At 40.9% G+C, this 19,834-nt stretch overlaps 1 protein-coding gene across 1 annotated transcript in view; it reads left to right on the forward strand.

The window, feature by feature from the left end:
• The window catches only part of Fyn (FYN proto-oncogene, Src family tyrosine kinase), a gene marked incomplete in the record, with an annotated part of 221,391 nt that overhangs the window by 44,639 nt on the left and 156,918 nt on the right, over positions 1-19,834 (forward strand). The window contains 1 exon segment of the mRNA XM_029555724.1: positions 17,433-17,511.

The following is a 19,834-nucleotide window of genomic DNA, read 5'->3' on the forward strand; positions in this document are numbered from 1 at the left end:
TAAATAAATAAAATTAAAAAAGGGGTTGGGGGGGCTGAAGAGATGGCTCAGTGGTTAAGAGCACTGACTGCTCTTGCAGAGGACCCAGGTTTGGTTCCCAGCACCCACATGGTGGCTAACAACTGTCCATAACTTCAGTTTCAAGGGATCCAGTACCCATGCACATTGCATGACACAAATGTACCTACATACATGCAGGCAAAATACTTATACACATAAAATAAAAATAAGTAAAAAATTTTGGTCTTTTTGAGACAGGGTCTCCCTGTTGTGGGGCTGGTCTAGAACTCACTATATAGACCAGGCTGGCCTTGAATTCACAGAGATCCACCTGCCTCTGCCTCCCCAGTACTGGGATTAAAGGCAGAAATAAAAATATTTTTTAAAAGGGGTTTGGAGGAGAAGACAGAAAAGTTTTTCAAGGCTGGGAGTCTAGTGCTTGAGAGATGGGTGAGTCTGAGATAATCTTATAGACATGAAGAAACGATGGTTTGAGGAAGTCCGTGTAATAGGACTACTCAAGAGGGGGGTGGAATAGCAGAAATGTAGTAGAGAAATTTGACAGGCGTCTTCTGAGCAGGTCAGGTAGGGGAGCGGGAAGGGTTATTGGGTGTGGCAGACCTAGGCTAGTGCAGCCCTCTGCAGCTCCTCAGTACAACTCAGCAAGAACAACTGTCTTCCAGGTGGACAGATTAGAAATGGGCAGCCCTTCCTATAATGGGATTTTCCAGCCTCCTGGCAGCAAGATTGGATGTTTGAAGAAGTCACAACTGACCATATCTAGTGGTGGCCTGAATAAGTTCTCTAGGTGAGCCCTTGAGGAGATCAAAGGGTCTTCAGGATCAAAAACTTTGATTGAAGCAGGAGTTAGAAGGAGCAGGTGTTCAATCTAAGGCAAAAGTCCCAACCCAAGATTCTGTAGAGGCTCAAAGTATTGGGAGGGAGGTACTGAGAAAGGTGGGCCCAGCGTTCAGTTATCCTGGAAAAAAATAGTGTGTGTGTGTGTGTGTGTGTGTGTGTCTGTGTGTCTGTGTCTGTGTCTGTGTCTGTGTCAGTATGTGATGGTCTGTGTATGTGTGTCTGTGTGTATATGCAAAGGATTATGTATGTACACACATACATACACACTTATACACATACATATACATTGTGCATGAAAAAAGAGAGTAATAAATGCCATGTTCCCGTTCTGCAGCATGGGAACAGGAGCATCACAGGTGCTTGGAAACTCCCATGGACCCCCTCCCAGCAGTATCTCTCTCCGTCAGAGAAACTGTTCTAAATTTTTTGTTTGACATTTCCTTATTTTTCTGAGTAAGTTTGTTTCCTTAAATAACGTACTATAAAGTTTTGTTTCCCTCTGGGCTATGTTAAATGACATTCTTGCACCATTTGCCTTTTTTGAGGTTCATCCCTGCTGATGCATGAAACCCATTTATCTTCCCTGCTACACCACATCGTATGAGTGTACCACAATTTATTTATCCCTTTCCTCTCAGTGGGTATCAGGGTCATTTCCAGTTTTTCATTATTTTTAGCAGTGCAACTGTGAACATTCTTGAGTGTATATCTTGATGTAGCTTCTCTGTGAGATGCGTGGGAAAGCATTCTCAGGTCAGCATATGTACACCTTACACTTGACTGGATGATGCATACCAGTGGTCTCCAAAGTGATTCTACTACTTTACATGCCTACAAGGACATAGTAACTTTTAAGACACCTCTAGAGGAAAGATGAAATGCAAGATTATCTCAGTATTAGAGAACAAAAAGGTGTTATTAGGTGGTGATGAAGTACAACTCCCCATTGAGGAATGGAGTAGACACAGGTGGGAAAATAAAAAGGAGCCGGTATGGGTGTTAAACTGTTGCTGGGAAAACAGGTCAGCTTACGTAGACTGATTATATTCCATTGAGGGAGCAGATTCCATCTTGCTAGGAATGAACATGCCCAGTTCTCTCCATTTTCCCTAAACAACAATCGCCTTTAGCGTGCTATGCGGGGAGCAGATGTTACCAGGCACTATCAAACTGATGATGGCTTAGATTCTAACAAGGATTTCAATACAGATAGCCACAGAAGCATGCAAATATTCTGGCATTTACCTTCCTCCAAACACTAGAAATCCTACCAGCCCTGCTCTATCTTCCACATGCAGCAGACATACACTAGGTTTGACACTGCTGTCTCTTTTACTTCTAGCTTTACCTGATGAAAAATCAGAACTGCTCTGAAGCTGTTCATTCACTTGACCTGAGAAAAACAGGTCTCTGACATGACGAATAACAAATTAATTCTGAGCTTTTGCATATTCTGATCACTCTTGATATTTAAGCCAAAGGAATATGTTTGCTTTTCAAATAATTTCCATTTCTTCCTAATGCAGATTTGGGGAAGGGTAACTTCTTTTGTTGCTATTATTGAAACGGAAAGTAGAGCATTAAACCATTAAAAGCACATGGCCTCTGGAGGCTCAGAAGGACAGCTTTTTTTTAACTTGTTATTTTTGGTCCCTCTTCATTAATAACATTCATCAGATTTATTTGATTCCAGGCTAGAGAGATCACTAATGGTGGCATTTTCAAGATATCTTAATCACAGTTTCTGTTATCTATTGACTAATCATTGTCTGCTTGAAACTTTGATGGTGACATTTCCTATTTGAGGAGGCAACATGGTATGTTCTGTAACTAAGATCTGTACACTGCTGATAAAGCTGAAGAGAAACGCAACAACCCACAATTGAGGTTTCATTACTTAAACTGTGATGCTTCATAGAGTAAAAGTAAAGTATTAATTATATGTTGATTGTCAAAATTATTAAATAAATTGAATGAATGTGAGGTTATAAAGTAAGAAGAAAGCGGGATAGCAAATAGCTTGTGGAATATGCTGTTAATTTTGAAGGCGAAATTCCTATGTGGAAAAAGCCTGCCAAAATGCTCACAGTTGTATCTGGGTTATAAGATTATGGGCTTTCCTTCTCTGTCTTTGCTAATGTGGTTATATAATTTTATAATAAAATTAATTAAAAGGGTGGACTTAAGAGAGGTCAATCTGGATTCAAATTGCTATACTCCCATTAACCAGCTGTTTGACCTTGGAAAACCTTCTTAACTGAAGGTTTTCATCTACACACATCTACACACAAACAAGGCTGTTACCAGAGGACCTAAGGCCAAGCTCCCACTGTTTCCCCTTTTCTGGTGAAACTAGCCCTACCAGGCCACACCCAGAAGCCTGATATCCTTTTATTGTCTGGTTTCTTTTTTATCCAGTTGTGGCCTAGCTCTGATCTCAGAAAATCCTCATGACCTCTTGGACTTCTGTTTTAGCATTGACAGCTGCTGATAATTTTAGAGAAATGATTGATGTATATGAATACTTGGCGTTATATATCACAAGAGGGAAAGTTTGAACAACTGAACTTACTAAAACCTGAGAATTCAGCTCGTTCAAGTGTATGTATCTGACAGAAATATACTTTTCACTTTAAAGGCATCCTTGTTAACTTCTCTTTTCTAGTAAAGAGGAAATATGTGTTTGGTAAATAGACAGGTGATTTTCTTGGTTCTTCCAGATTCTTTGAAGAGAATGGTACAGATCAGCCAAAATCCCCAGGACTGATTGTGGGCCCAAAGCTGCTAAACTAAGTTTTTCAGGACTGTGATATTTCTGAGACAGTCCTGTTGGTGTAAATAGGACCAGGGATTTTCTTTGAGATGCTAGTGCCTTGTGTATTTCTAAGTAAGTTTACTCAAGAAACAGGAAAATTGTATTTCTGAACAATAGAAGCCAGCCATAAATTAGCCAGGTACCCTGGGTTTAGGGAACACCTTTAGCAGAGGTTCAGTAAAAACCCATGTTCACTTGGGCTCAGGTTATTTTATTTACTTAGATCACACTTGGAACATCTACATCTCCTCAGACTTGGACCTCTAGACAGAGACAGACCGCATTCTTGATCTAGTCTGGACTAGAATCCAAGTCTCTGTACTCTGTTCATATCCCATCCAGAATAATACTTCCTTCCTTGCCTCCGACTGACCTGGGGCAAGTTACTAGCCATGCTGAGCCTCAGTTTCAGAATAAGATGGGAGTATAATTTCTAAGGGCCCTTCTAGTTCAAAAGTCCCAAAAGAATTCAGTAATTACTTTGTGTATTTAAAAATGTCAGCATCTTTAGAGATACATACAGTTAGGGGATCAATGTAAGTTCTCATCCCTTTAGGTTTGAGGCTCAGAATCTGGCCCCTTGCTCTTCTGTAGATGGCTTGGTGGGCTCAGACTTTTCTGCTGAAGGTCACAGTTCCCATGGCCCAGTTTTCATGGCCCTATACCAATCCAAATCAGCATGAGGCAAAGCAGATTATAGAGACAGGAATGTACTGGTAAATACGCTGTTTAAGAAAGAGAAGAGAGTAAAGAAAAGAAGTACAAAGGGCACTGGACAGATGGCTCAGTGGTTAAGAGCACTGGCTGCTCTTGCAGAGGACGAAGGTTCCATTCTAAGCACCTACATGGCATCCAATTACTGTCTCACTCCAGTTCTGGGGGATCCAGTGCTGTCTTTGGACCTCCTTGGGCACTACATGACTCTGGTGCACTTATACACATGCAGACAATACACTCATACACATAAAATAAAAATACTAATAAAATATTTTTAAAAAGAGAAAAGAAGTACAAAGTGTAAAGATTGGGTAGAAAGAGGTAAAGCTCTCATTCTCATTCCCGGGCACTTGACACTTTATACAGATAAATCCCAAGGATGTAGGAAGAGCTGAGTTTAGTAAATCATAGCATACAAGGTCAGTAGATAAAAATCAGGCATATTTCTGTGTATTAGCAGTTCATAACTAGAAAAAAGAAATAAGTATAGTAGTGACTGGAAAACAAAATATCTAGAAGTAAGTTTTATGCAAACCAGTTGATAGGTGCTCTCTCTAGAGGTACTTGGACACAGTGGGTTCTCTCATCCCCAGGCCGCTCAACAGGAAGTAGACTTTGTGTTTTTGTTTGTTTTTGGTTGGATTTTTTTTGTTTTCTGTTTGTTTTTGTCTCGTGGGGCTTTTTTTCATCTATTTTCTGAGGGGAAAAATACTTAAATCGACTTGTATAATTGTTTGCCTTCATCGTGATATGGATTATAAACTTATGATATCAACTCATAGTCAATAGGCAGCATTCCTAGGGCCAGCTCATGGTATGCCAAACACATCTCTCTTGCACTTGGGATGTGAGGCAGAGTCTTCAGTGACTTAACGAAGCCAGATACATCTCAGGCCTACAGTCTTCCCTCAGAAAGTTGTGTTTTCTTTCTTCCTTCTCTCTAGGGTGTGATGAAGCATTTAATCCATCAAACAACAGGAGAATCTATGTGATGCATTTTTACGTGCCTCCATCATTTTAATGGAATCATCATCCTTTTAAAAGGCTTCATTAAGTCTATTGTTAGGATTGTAAAACTACCTAAGAGAGACAGGAGGGTTTTTCCCATTTTCAGAATTCAGACAATTTTGTTAATTGCACTGCTTTACACGAACAGTAATTAAATGGGTTGAGAGAATGTGTTATATTTATTTATAGTAACACAGTCATGTCACATTTAGAGTCATTACTGCACAGTCTACTTGATAACATCCTTTTGGGGAGGATAAAAAGGTCATGACTGTTAAATGTAGCTCCAATGACTGCTCTTGGCAGAGTCTTTGATCTAGCTGTGAATACAGGTATTAACAGATCCAGGTACCCTTATGTTAAGGAGGGGCCATACACAGTAAAGTTTTGTAAGAAATCTATACTTGCAAAGATTTAAATATGCTTTTAAGGAAGGCCTGATGGTATATAACTATAATCTCATCACTGAGGAGGCTGAGGCAGAAGGGCCTCACCTTCAAGGCTAGCCTGGGCGGTATAGCAAGACCCTATCTCAAAAAAGAAAAATACACTTTTTAACATTTTAATTTTAAAACTTCTAAATTCAATGTGTTTGCCAAGGTCAACAATATTTGGAGTTTTATACCCTAACTTTTGATAAGACAATAGACACAGAACTCTTCCATAGTTCTTTAGTACCTCATTCTTAAATGAACTCAACATAGCATGTTTGTCAAGCAAACAGAAGAGAAACATTCCAAGCACAGGTACCAAAAAGTACCTCAAAAGATAGACACCCTGAGTGCTTGTTCAAGAACAGAAAGATGGGAGTCTTTTATATAAAGGCAAACTGTACATCATGTAGTCTCTTTCTCCCTGGAGTAGGCTTGCCTACAAATTGAGCATTTTTTTTATCCAGTATCTTAATTGCCAGTCTAAATACGAGTGAAACAGATTTTTCTACTACCATTGATTTCTAGTACATTCCCTTGCTTCCTCAGTCATTATATATGGGCATAAACTTCTGCCTCTGCTGGATCTCCTGGACATGTAGAATTCTCTTAGTACACAGCTACTGTTTTTATCCCTCATGTTACCAGTACTACCTTAGTGCAAGCCTTAAACTTCTGTCCTTTAAACTGTTCCAGTCTTCTGGTAACTGGACATCCATCCCCAGACTCCTGCTCCCAGCCTCATCCTGTCACATATCCCCTGCTGTGACTTCTCTGTGGGTGTGCCTTGACGCTCCACCTCTGTCCATGGCAGATTTCAGAGCTACCTCTATTTCTACCAGAAACAGTTTCTGCAGGTTCTTTAGAGGCCCCTTTCAGGATCTCTTACCCCATCTCCCTACACTGCTGATATTCTGCTCCTCCCTCTATAAAGGTGTTTCAGGCAGGTTGCCAGTCTGCCAACCAGCAGTGCCTGGGTATCTCACACTTTCTGTGGCTGAAGTCCATGAACTCTGCAGGGATGGTACTGAGCAGTCTTGTCCCCATGGCAGTCTGTAGTCCTGTCCACTTAGCAATGAATCCATACCATCTCCTCAAATCCACTGGCATCAGTGGGTGGAGTTTTTAGAATTTTGAAAGGGAGAGGGTCCAAGAGAATTAGAGAGAAGCTAAGCCTCGGGCAGTCCTGCATGGGCACTCTCCTCTTCGGATGCTGGCACAGGGTAGGCCCCCAAATGTCTGATGAAGGAATTGGGTCAGTACCCAAAGCTTATCTATTTCAATATTTCATAGACTCATGCAGCTAGAAGTGACCTTTGGGATTGTCACCTCCAATTGCTTCATTTTGACAGCCAAGCATGCTGCAAATAGGAGAGGCTGAATGACTTGTCCAGGGTCAGACACCAAGAGTCAGCTTTGTAGCATGCGTTTCCTGACTCCAAGTCTCCGATTTTGCTTCAATGCAAGTATGCATCCCAGGGTTCTTCTTCCCTGTTCTGCTACTGTATGTATTGGTATCTGATAGCTGGTTGGTAGGAACTGAGTGCTTTTAACATGAGGAACCCTTGCCTTCAGTTGTCAGCTACATCTTCAGTAAGCTTTGGTACATATTAGGTTCTTTCATGTATGTACTTTAAAAAAAAAAGAACCCTAGATTTTTATTTATTTGTTTATTTATTTATTTATTTATTTATTTTTACCATCAACCAGTGAGATAGGTTACACAGGCCTTACTCCCATGTATCAGATGAGAGATTGTAGGTGAGAGAATAGTTGCACCTGTGCCGAAAGTTGTACTTGTCTTAGGTCACCAACTAGTGAGGAACAGCAGATATTTTCTAACAGTGTTTCCCTTTTCATAACTCAGCCCAAAGTACATTCTGAAGCACAATGGACCCAGGAGACATTCTGTAAAAAATGGATCATGGATTTCCATTTGTCCCTAGGCCTGGAACATCAGGATACTGGCTGGAGAGTTGGGTCATGATGCTCCTGGCCTGAGGAGAAGGTCAATAACCCAGTTCCAGGAACTGCAGAAGAGAGGAAGCTCATAGAGTGTACAGCCAGCGATATGAGAGCCCAGTGCTGTGAGCTTGGCAAGGGGAAAGGTGAGTGCTATGGCACTCACTTCAATCAGGGCTACACCCATTAGCCTGGTATCATCTCTGGCCAGGAAAGTCAACAGGGTGAACATCTTCCCCCTGCTCTGTGTAACAGGGGCTGGAGAGGATGATGAGAGGACTTTGACTTCAGAATCCACTGCTTCAGCATCAACCCAAAGAAGAAAGAATGCTACCTGGCCAGGTGTGATAGACTCTTTGGCAGGTCTTGCATTAATTGGCCTTCAGTGTAGATCTTAGATAATTAAGAGGTAATTGGAAGCACTGTAACAGTATGGTCAGGCAAAAGCTCCAAACTGATTTATTTTTCAAAGATGGAAAGGGCAGGGTATCAGGACAAGGAAAGTTAACTGAAGAAAGGGGAAAAAAAAAATCTTTCTCACGTCCCAAAGCTACAGTGTGCCTCACAAATTGCTGTGGTTGTCCTTTCTCTAGGACAAGCTCAGGAAGTTCCAGGCTCTGGTGATCTGAGAGGAGGATGACATGACCCAGTGCCCAGTGCCCAGGATTATTGCTTTATACCCTGGCCCCCAAATTTGCATGGACTGCAGTGATTGCCGGGATGTCTAAGAACAGATAAACTGTGGTGGTTGCTGCAGCTGAGATAGCTCTCTGAGCTGCTTTTGATATTGATAAGGACGAGAAAACCGTGATGAAGTGCCCCAAAGCATCTCTGAAGCAGCCTGCAATAAGGTCAAGGAGCACCCAGCTTTTTAACTCACTTGACTGAGAACAGATAATGATACCTCCCATTGTGAAATGAGAACTCCATTAGTTCAGAGAGATCCTTAGATGAAAGCTGCTACGGATTCAAAACTATCATTATTCTCCAGGGCTTTACTCTTTTGTAAATAAGCACCATAGTTTATTCTCTGACTCTTTTGCTTTAAATGAGTTCAGAACTGGTCTGTTTCATAGGCTACCTCCCACCCAGGCTGTGTGTTTCCCCAGGTTCACAGATGTATGTGGAAGCACAGAGACAAAGTACAAGGGAAGTCTATGTAGATTCTCAGGGTAGCTGCTTCTCCCATGAACCTGTTTTCTCATCACTACAAATCTCTTGCTAAGAGGTCCCTCCTAGCTGCATAGACTTATGATTTTACCAAAGATTAAATAAAGAATTCAATTTCTAAGTATAAGTTTGTATGAGCTAGGTACTGTTCTAGGTATTTGGGTTAAATGAATGAGCTAGATCACTTATTTTGGCTGGGGAATAAAAATTAGATGAAAAGTAGTAATCATTATGACATGACTCAGTGAGGTAGTGCTAAGAAGGTAATCAGTCTTATATGAAAACAAAGTACTGTGGTAAAGAGGAATGGGGAATGCAGGCAGGAGCAGGGGGATGCTATAAACCTTCCCCTTGAGGTACTTAGGAAAAAAGTTATTCTTTTTAGATTCAGGAATATTCTCATTTGGATGGGTTATTCTGGTAGGAAGTGGAACAAGGGATTAGAGAACAGAAAAGAACAATAGATGACCCCGTAGAAGCCTTTCTTAAATGATCTAATGGTTTGTGTAGGATTAGCTTCAAGATGTATGTATGTGCATGTATATTCATAATAAGCTCACATGCCTAGATGCATACACACAGATGCATGATTCTACTGCCTAAGGTGCAGTAGCAACTCAACAGGGAGGACTGTGCTCCTGGCACTCCTCCAAGCCAGCATTTAAAGGCCAAGTGGGTGCCATAATAATGCAGCCCTCCCATCCTGCCATTTTACAAGGGAAGAAACTGAAACACAGAAATGCTAATGACTCACCAGAACCACTGGTGAGTCAGGGGTGGGAACCACGCCTAGCCTCCAGTCTGACCAGCAGCCGCCCACCTTCTTGTGCCTCCTGCATTCCTTTAAGGAGACCGCAAGCCAAGCTGTTTTCGCCTCCCCTTCCCCTTTGCCTATAGACCACTTCCACATTTGTGTGACTAGTTTAAAAAAAACAACAGGTAAGATACTTGCTCCAACCCTTCTGTATCATTTTATAATAATATAAAACAGTGTATCGTTTGCTATTAATAATTTCAAAATAGCAAATTGTAGTGCTGTAGTAGGGCACAGAATCTACAGCAGACCTTAAGTCCTTCTCCATCCAGCTTTCCTCACACCCCAACCCTTACACGTGTGTCCCCCAAATCTTCCTAGCCATGGCTTATCCTTCCATCTTTCTTCCTGACTCTTCATCAAAAATAGGCCTGGCTGGTCATGGTGACACACATCTTTAATCCCAGCACTTGGAAGGCAGAGGCAGGCGGATCACTGTGAGATCAAGGCCAACCACTGATGAACCACATACATAGTGAGTTCCAGGTGAGCCAGGGCTACAGGGAGACCCTGTCTCAAAAGAAAAGAAAAGGGAAAAAGAGGCAATGGTTAAGACCTCCCCAAAAGGGGTGGAATTCAGTGGAGCTCTCATCAGCATCTGGAAGGAGACAGCCAGGAACGTGTTGTTCATTTCGGTTCCCTCACACCACTGCTAATCGCCATGCCATGTCACCTCATATAATGTAGTCCTCACAGAAATCCTGTGTGGTGGGTGTTAGTATCTTCAGTTTACTGGTAGGGGGAAAGATGAAGTAATTGGCTTAGTATTGTATGCTAGAGAGAATGCTGGCATCGGACCCCAGGTCACTCTAATGATAAAATCATTGGTCTTCCTTCTATGTGATGCTACTTCTTTTATTTTTATTTTTTTTTTTATTTTTTTATGTATATTCGTGTATTGCCTGCATGTAGGTAAGTGCACCCATGTCATGCAGTGCCCACGGAGGACAGAAGAGGCCACCAGATCCCCTGGAACTGGAGTTACAGACAGTTGTTAGCTGCCATGTGGGTGCTGGGATTTGAACCCGGGTCTTCTGCAAAAACAGCCAGTGTTCTTAACCGCTGAGCCATCTCTCATGCTACTTCTAAATAGCATAAACCTCAGAGACTCCATGTTATATCAATTACCAGGTTATAAAACAATTGTTAGCTATTAAATATATTTTAGTATAGCTCTTAGAAGCATAGTAGGTAAGTGAAAAAAAAAGAAGATACCTCCTACACACAAAGCCTTGGGGAGTGAACTTTTTGTCTTGTTGGAACAGTCTAAGGAGATCCTAGCAAGCTCTGTGGAGCCCTGTTCCAATATATAAGAGGTGATGGCTTTCTGATTCTTTCAGTCTTCTAACACCAACGTAGTGCTAATGGTAGGCATGGCCATCTAAGATAACTGTTTGCACTACACAGAGAAAAACAGAGGGAACCTTGGGCAGTTCCTTTGTCACAAGTATGAGAAAGTAAAAGATGGTTTCTTGCAAACACATTAATTCACTGCATGAATGCTACAGGAATAAGAACCTTTGGGTGGGGTTGCACAAGGGTGCCTTTGGCTGATAGCTAGTGTTAATTTGGACAGGGAGTGGTAGAGGGGAAAGAATAGGAAGTGGAAGAAGGGATAAGGGGATGGAAAGGAAAAACAGTTAACCCAATCTGAAAAAAAAAACAGAGAAATCCAGACTAATGAATGAGAGCAAATAAGACAAAACAGATGAAACACATTGAGTGAGAGAAGATGAACTGGAGGAGGACAGATGTACCAGAGAGGCAAGGACACAGGGCATCAGTGGCAGAGGTTTCCCCAGTGTTAAGATAGGACAGCCTCTATGTTCTTTTCAGGGACACCATCCTGGCTCTCTTCTGGACTTCAGTAGACTGTTCAGCAGCTGGTGTACAGAAATGTTCTCCTTCCACATGCCCAAGCCTGTGTTTGCTGCCTCAGGAGGAAGGTCATTTGAAAGTAGGGACACTCATTTACCATCATCCAAATTGCCCCCTAAGAAGCCACGAATGGCAGCAGCTCACCCGGTGATGTTCACCTATGAGCTGTTATGAAGTACATGTCTCACAATAGGTGTCTTTCATTTTTCGTGTTTTCAACAAAGCCTTTTTAAAGACCACATACTTACAGAAGAATATCAACTTTTAAAGCATGCTGTCCTGTCAAAACTATGTTCCAGTTAAGAGTGTTGTTTGACTTCCCAGTGACTGTATCTGTGGTTGATGACTTTATATCCATGCTTGTCTTCAGTTCCGGAGGCATAATATGCCAAGCTGATTAAAAATAGCATTCTAATGAAATTGTTGGGTGTGTTGTAATATTGGTCAGCTACAAATGGGAAGTTGTTTCCTGAGGAAATTTGATAAATTGCAAGTCAACTTGAATATTTAGATATTTTCTGTGAGAATTTTTTGTACTTCTTTATGTTTTCCTTTTAAAATTTACCAGTTACTTTGTGATTCCCACCCAAACGCATATATTTTAACAGTTGTAACAGTGAGCTGAGGTTTGTTATGTTAGCTTGATATGAGTTCACATTAAACATTTGTCAGTGGAACATGTGAGCATGTAGAATCCTAAAATAAAGAGGGAACTAATTTAAATTCAAATACTGGATGTTTTCTGAATTAAGTGGAACAACATATAAAAACCTCTCATTCTTAAAAAGGGAAGAGTAAGGGAAACTGCATCTGATTTTTTAATTTTATTTTTAATTTTAATTTTATGTATATGCATATATTGCCTACATGGAGGTAAGTGCACCTGTGTCGTGCAATGCCTGCAGAGGTCAGAAGAGGCTGTTGGATCTCCTGGAACTGGAGTTATGGACAGTTGTTAGCTGCCATGTGGGTGCTGGAATATGAACCTGGGTCTTCTGCAAGAACAACCAGTGTTCTTAACCACTGAGCCATCTCTCCAGCCCCTACATCTGATATTTTAATCTGACATTTTCTAATCTATACCAAGACTTTAGGAAGTCTCAAAACTAGAGGTGGCATACAGACATTTTTTTTTATGTGTATGAGTGTACTGCCTGCACATATGTAAATGCACTCATGTCATACAATGCCCACAGAGGTCAAAAGGTGTTTGATTCACCGGAACTGGAGTTATGGATGGTTGTTAGCCGCCATGTGGGTTCCTGAGAACTGAACCTGGGCCCTCTGCAAGAGCAGCCAGTACTCTTAATTCCTAAGCCATCTCTCCAGCCCTACAGACATGTTTTGATTTTGCTAGACTTTTTTAAAAAAATGAGCCAGCATTTAAAAATCAAGATATTTTGCACTTTTAAAAAAAATCTAGATTTATGGGGTTTTTTTGTTTGTTTGTTTTTAAATAGGGTTATCTGGCAACATTAAGGCAGTCTCTTGGCAGGCAAGACTGAGACTGACCTACCTGCGTAGGGACCTCCCCATAAATAGTTGCTGGGCTCTGTCTTGTTCCTTGTGGGTCCCCACAGTTGTGGTCTCTGGCCACAAGTGTTGGTCGTCATTCTTAAACATGTTAGACATAGTTTTTTGAAATGGACAAGTATTTTTCTGCACATATTTGTAAATGTGAAAGAAACAAAGGCAGTGGCAGAGTTTCACTTGTTCCCAGGTCGGCTTGCTCAGGTATGTTACCTGTCCTGTGGCATTTGGTCTGCCCTGCTGCTCTTAACCCACATCCTGTTTGACTGCTGCAGTGGTGTCTCCACTGCTGCTATCTCACTGATGGACACAGCCGCATCCTGGGTCAGAGGTCCTTATCCTCCTTACCCTCAGAGAGGGGTCCTGGTGTGGAGGGATCAGCTCTGTCCTTCCCTGGTTCCTGTGACCCTCCATCTTCTGGACATCCATCTCAGGCTTATCCATCTCAGTTTGCTTCACCACCTCCTCCTTTACTCCCACTTCAATCAGTATTTTTCATCATTATTCAAGCATTATACAAACATAAATTATTTTTTAAATCAGACAATACACAAATATAGAAAGTAAAAAGACAGTTTTTCTTTAACATCTTTCTGCTCCTTTTTCCAGCGTCAAACATGGTTAACCCCACACGTTTTTCTTTTTGTGATCCTTTTCTATGTGATATGGTTTGTTGTTAATATAATTAAGTTCAAATAATGTATTGCTTTTTAATGTGGAGATAACTCTGGTTGGCATAAATCAATCTCTACCTCATCTGTTGTATGATTAATCAGCTTCTTGGATGCTGATGTTTCCAAGCATAGCATTTTAGTAGTTATGATATTTGCCATGTTGTTGTTTTATTATTGTGTATCTGTTTTTCCTGAGATTCTGAGCTGGCTTGGACAGGGTCTTTTGTATTCCCCTATGTCAAAGTACCTGTCAGTACATAGTCACTGAGTGAATGAGTGAACCCCTTTAGTGAAATCATTCTAATTTAGCTATACATATAATATTTATGTCATAATTTAAATCAAAATTTAAGTATCTGAAGCTCCATAGTAGATATATTAGTACGTTTATTATGTTGCACTAACTCTGTTTCCCAGGTCATTTCCTAACATATATTAATTTCAGTTTCCTCATTAACACCCTACTATCCAAAAGAGAAATTTGCATGTCACTTATTTGGGTTGCAAGAAGTATTGGTAGCTGGTGGTTTTGTTCTGTATATTTTAAATGAGTGTGTGTTTCGGCATCTTGACAAAGCAGATAGTATTTCATATGCAATTCATTCTTTATAAAAGTATCATTTATCTTTAAAGGGAATATAAACATACAATGTATAAACAGGGCTGTCTTCCTACTGAAGAGATGCTGTGCTGTCTGAACACAGCATCTCTTCAGTAGGAAGTAGTTGAGATTTATAAAGTGAGCCTTGTTAGACACAATTTGAATCTAATGCTGAGGGGTCTTGTTCAGTATCCTGCTGCTGTTAATAGCCCTGATTTAAGCAGAAACCAATGAAAACATCTATCATCTGATAGCTATGGGATGTCTTCCAAGCTTGTGTCATGGTCATGTAATGTTCTTGTGTTTGTGGGCTGAAGAAAATAACTCTAGGGTGTCCAGAGTTGATGCTTAAGCTGCTTTTGTCAGAAGTGGATGAGTCTCTTACTCCTGAGTTGAAATGAGACTTTTAAATATTTTTGATAGTTCTCTAATCTCCAGGCCCTCTGGAGGAGACACCAAGAGTGAGTGTGTGGGAATAAGATTTTAAAGTTTTATTTGAGTATTTGAAAGAGTTGGGAAGGTGGAGCTGTCATCAGGAATGAGTTCAAACCAGTTGGTCATATGATTCCCTACTTGCACAAATTTGAAAACTGAGTAAACAAGCACAAGTTTGACGGTAAAGAAACAGAAAACTGGAAACTCCATAAAGACCCTTTGCAGTGTATGTTTCTGTGAGACTAAAATTCTGCCTATGGGTTAAAGCATGGTGAAAGTTCAGTTATACTATGGTGAGGGTCCTGGAGAAAATTGTCCAAAAGCTATATTTTATTTTACTTATTTATTTTAAAAAACATTTTATTATTTTAATTTTATGTGTATGAGTGTTTTGCCTGCATGTAAGTACACTCGTGTCATGCCAGGAAAGGTCAGCAGAGAGGGCATTGGATTCCCCTGGACCTGGGCTTACAGACGGTTGTTACAGACCAGGTTGGTGCTGGGATCAGGCTCAGTTCCTCTGCAAGAGCAGCCAGTGCTCTTAACTACTGAGTCATCTCTCCAGCCCCAAGAACTATGTTTTAAAGATAGGTTGAGAGGAAAGAATTTTTGATTTCAGAAACTGTCACGAAGGAGACTCTCTTGAGTCCAGATTGCAGAAGGACTTATACATTGGAATAAGACTTGAACAGGAAACAGAAAAGAAATAACATGGTCATGCCCATACCGGCACCTTGTATATAGAGTTTACTAGAATTTACAGGCTCTTTGTGGAATTTTGGTTTATTTATCTGCATTTTGGTGAAAAGTATAACACTGAATCTTCAGAATTACTGGTGGCAAGCTGGATGTGAGGGACTGTTGGGAAACCCTGCTGTTAGGGTTGTAGTCCTCCATGTCTGGATAGCTCTAAGGGGCTCGGCGCCAAATGGAAGGACTCCCCTTCTCAGCAGGGGGCCTCTTGCTCTCTTCCTGACTTACCTGGAAAGTGCCACCAAGCATGGATGCCTGACCTTATTTGGAACATGACCTTTGGCATAGTTACCTAGAGTAAAAACTACCCCCAGGTTTTTTCTATATGATAATCAGGCATTGCCTGGTAGTCGGACGATAGGAGCCCACTACCACATATAAATAAAGCATACTATGAGCACCTATCAGCTGAGGCATTGGCTACTGCCTCCACACTATATTTTCCCTAGTTCTCCCACTGAATAAACGGAGCTGTTTCACTGAATCTAGAGCTGTCTCACTGAGTCTAGAGCTGTTTGCATCGTTGAACCTGCCTCCCTGGAAGGGCTTTCTTCCGTCAGTGCTCACTGGCCGTCCTGACCCCACTCGTCGCTTCTGCTCCCCTTGTCCTCGTGGACCAGTGGCCAATGACCCGCGAGGAGAGGGAGAGACCCCACAAGGGACTAAGGAGGGAGGAGAGAGAGACATGTGACTTGCGACTTGCTCTCCGTTTCTGAGCCTTTACTTGAAACAAGGAAGAGAGTGGTTGCAGTAAGTCAAGACTGGTGAGGGGAGCTGCTGACAATGTTAAAGGTCAGACCTGGGGGCTGAGAGCAGGGAGAATCAGAGGTTGTTAGTGAACTTGCTAAGAATACCTGTTGTGGCCCTGTGAGCCTGAGAGCCAGGATCTGAGTTGGGTGGGATGGGGGACTCCATGGGACTGAGTTAGGCAATTGAAGGAATAAGGGTGAAGTGAAGTGAGGGTCAAGTGATACTTGTAAATCAAGGAGCTGCCACAATGTTACAGTTTGGAAAAAACAGCAGCCTGACAGCATGAGGTCATATTCTGTGCTGTTGATTTGCAGTTTGTTGTGTTTTATATCCCTCAGGAAATAGCTGTGGCTCTTTGTAGACAGCTCTAGTAGACAAGGCACATGACAGCAGCATCAGGGAAAACTAGTCAGCAGTGGCAGCAGCAAGGCAAGGGGTCATATCGCATCACTGAGATGGAGCCAAATCCCTAACGTGGGCTACGACCTGGGTTCCATGTCAGTGGCCTGTGAGAATCAGATAGCACAGCTTACTGGGTTGGCCAGCGTCTTGTAAATGAATGGTACTGTCAACAAACAAGTGTGATTTACAAAGATTGTGCCACTGGAAATATAACTCAGAACACATGCCAATAGAGTTGTCATCATATATAAATGTGCCTTTAAAAAAAGAAACAAAAAGCCAGACGTGGTGGCGCACGCCTTTAATCCCAGCACTCAGGAGGCAGAGGCAGGGAGATCTCTGTGAGTTCAAGGCCAGCCTGATCTACATAGTGAGTTCCAGGACAGCTGGGGCTACAGGGAGACCCTGTCTCAAAAAGACCAAAATAACAAACAAACAAACAAAAAAACGTATTTACAGCATTGTCATTAAATCAGTCCAGCCACTCTTGAGCCTCAAGTACCTAGAATGGTGTGTGTCTTGGGCACATGCCACTGCTACCTTCAGCAGCCCCCATCCCTGCCAGATTGATACTGTACCCAGGAGTTGCAAGGAAGGCATCTAGCTGGCAAACTTCTCTGTTTTCTTTCAGCCCTTCACCTTGCTGGATTGTGCAGGATTGAAAATACAAAGCTTACTCTTGGCTTGGTGAACCTGTGCATCAGCCGGGCGTGAGTAAATTTCACCACACTTCAGTAATTCAGATAAATGGCACCCAGAGGAAGAAGCTTGCCAGTCACCAGGCCCTCTGTGTTCTCTATGCCATTCTCACACTTGGCTGGTTTTTCAGGGCACACGTGTATAGATACAGGATTTGTTGGCCCTGACTCTGCTTTCAGAGGCTGTCCAGAATCGCAGCCCAGCACTGTGGTAACCAGGCAGTGCCCCAGTGGAGGAAGCACATTGCTCTTGATGGAAATTGAGAAGAGACCCTTAGCTTTTGTTGATCAGGCAATGCTTGTATTTTCTCTTAGATTGAAAGAATAAATGATCAGAAACCATTGGCTATTAATACAGGCTATCTACTTTCAAATTTAATCCAATTTTCAAGAAAAGCAATATTTCTTTATCAAATAGTTGAGGTCTTTGTGTATGGAGCTGACAGACGGAGACTGTCAATGGTGAATTCACTTGGATGGAGTCAGAGCCCAGGAGAGCATCCTTGGGCTGTGGTGGTTAGCCAGAAAGTTAACAAGACTGGGTTCAGCAGAGTTAGGCACAAAAAATGTAAAAAATAGTGAAATATTTCTGTGATACTACTAGGGCACCTGTTGCAGCTGTTATTAAATGAATGTGCCTTTGTTCATTCTGTTTGGGGCATGTTATAAGAGTAACTCACAGAATAGAGAACTTGTAGCATAGAATATTCTGTCTAAAATCTATACTCATTGTCAACTGTTGATATTATTTTCATCCTCTAAAGCATGAATTGTCAGGGTAAACACTTAAAAGATTAGGCCAACCAAATAAAAAATATGTGGTCACTATTTTTTTTAATTCAAGCAGTACTAAAAAGTACAAAGGAAAAGGTGAAAATTATTAAAGTCCTGTCTGTCTTGTCCTCCTAGGAATCTTCATACATATATATGAGTAGACAAAGGATTTTATGTCCTTGGGGTTGAACTATGTAGGTCAGTTAGTAATCCGTCTCATCACTTAATAAAGTACTGTGGACTCTATGTTATTGAATATGGTTTTACATTAAAAAATTAATGTTTGGGCTGGAGAGATGACTCAGTGGTCAAGAGCACTAGCTGCTCTTGCAGAGGACTAGGGTCTGGTTCCCAGTACCTACATGGCAGCTAAAAACCATCTGTAACTTCATTTCCAAGGGATCTGATGTCCTCTTCTGACCAATGCAGGCATTGCATGTCATAGATGCTCATGGATTCGGAAAAAACACTGATACACATAAAAATAAAATAAATACAATTTTAAAAAACACATGGATTCAGAAAAAACACTGATACATATAAAAATAAAATAAATAAATACAATTTTTAACATTAATGTTTTCATCAAATTCAGTTGTACCATTTTAATTTACTCATGGTGCTGTTCATTCACCAAGTATTGGCGGGGGGTGGTGTTTGCCATGTAGTAGACAATATGCTAAATTCTGCAAATACAACAACAAGCTTCTGTATTGGTGGATATTTAGGTTATTATTGGTTTCTCTGTTTTATAAATAGCATGCATTGAACACTAGTATGTGTCTGCAACACGTCTTTGTACGCTTGCTTTCTCCTTAGGCTGGTCAGTGGGTCTGTTTTTCTGTTGGATTCATATTTATTGCTTAGTCACTCTATTAAAAGTATAAAATGATGCCAGTGTTTCAGTGCTGTCGTGATTGCATTTTTCACTGGTTATCTCCTTTGCTATATGGAAGTGAAGAGATATGCTCCAGTATTTTTACATATTCTTTAGCCTTTTTAGTGTGCTTAAAATGGAAGCTTTTACTAAGAAATAATGACCTTCATATGATCTATAGAGTGCCATTTCTTTGAGTCTTAATTTTATTCCCCTTAAAAAGAGAAATTTTTCATTTTTATTGTTTTTTAACCTTTTCATGGTCTTGTTAGAATCAATGAAAAACTGAAAGATTGTCAGTTACAGGTAACTGAATCCTTGCTGTAAGGATGTTGTATAAATGCTATTGCTGCCCACAGTATTGGTTTTAGCATTGGTAACAATGATTAGAAGATTTTAATCCAGTAGTTAGTCTTTCTTAGATAAGATATGCCCTTTGAATTTAATACCAATTTGTATTTCCATAATTTTGATTACTCTTTATTTTCAAATAGATGTCAAAGATGATTAAGATGTTCTGTATGAAATACACAAAAATTCAATTAAAAATTTACAAAATAAAATACTGTTTTCCTCCAGCCATATGTGCAATTCAGCAATAGCATAGTGATCATGAGATGGATTTACCTGAGTTCCACTTCCCCACTCTTCAAGTGTGACTTTTACACACACACACACACACAC

The sequence above is a fragment of the Nannospalax galili genome, unplaced genomic scaffold (assembly GCF_000622305.1).
Source record: "Nannospalax galili isolate Female #2095 unplaced genomic scaffold, S.galili_v1.0 scaffold646, whole genome shotgun sequence".
Classification (NCBI taxonomy): domain Eukaryota; kingdom Metazoa; phylum Chordata; class Mammalia; order Rodentia; family Spalacidae; genus Nannospalax; species Nannospalax galili.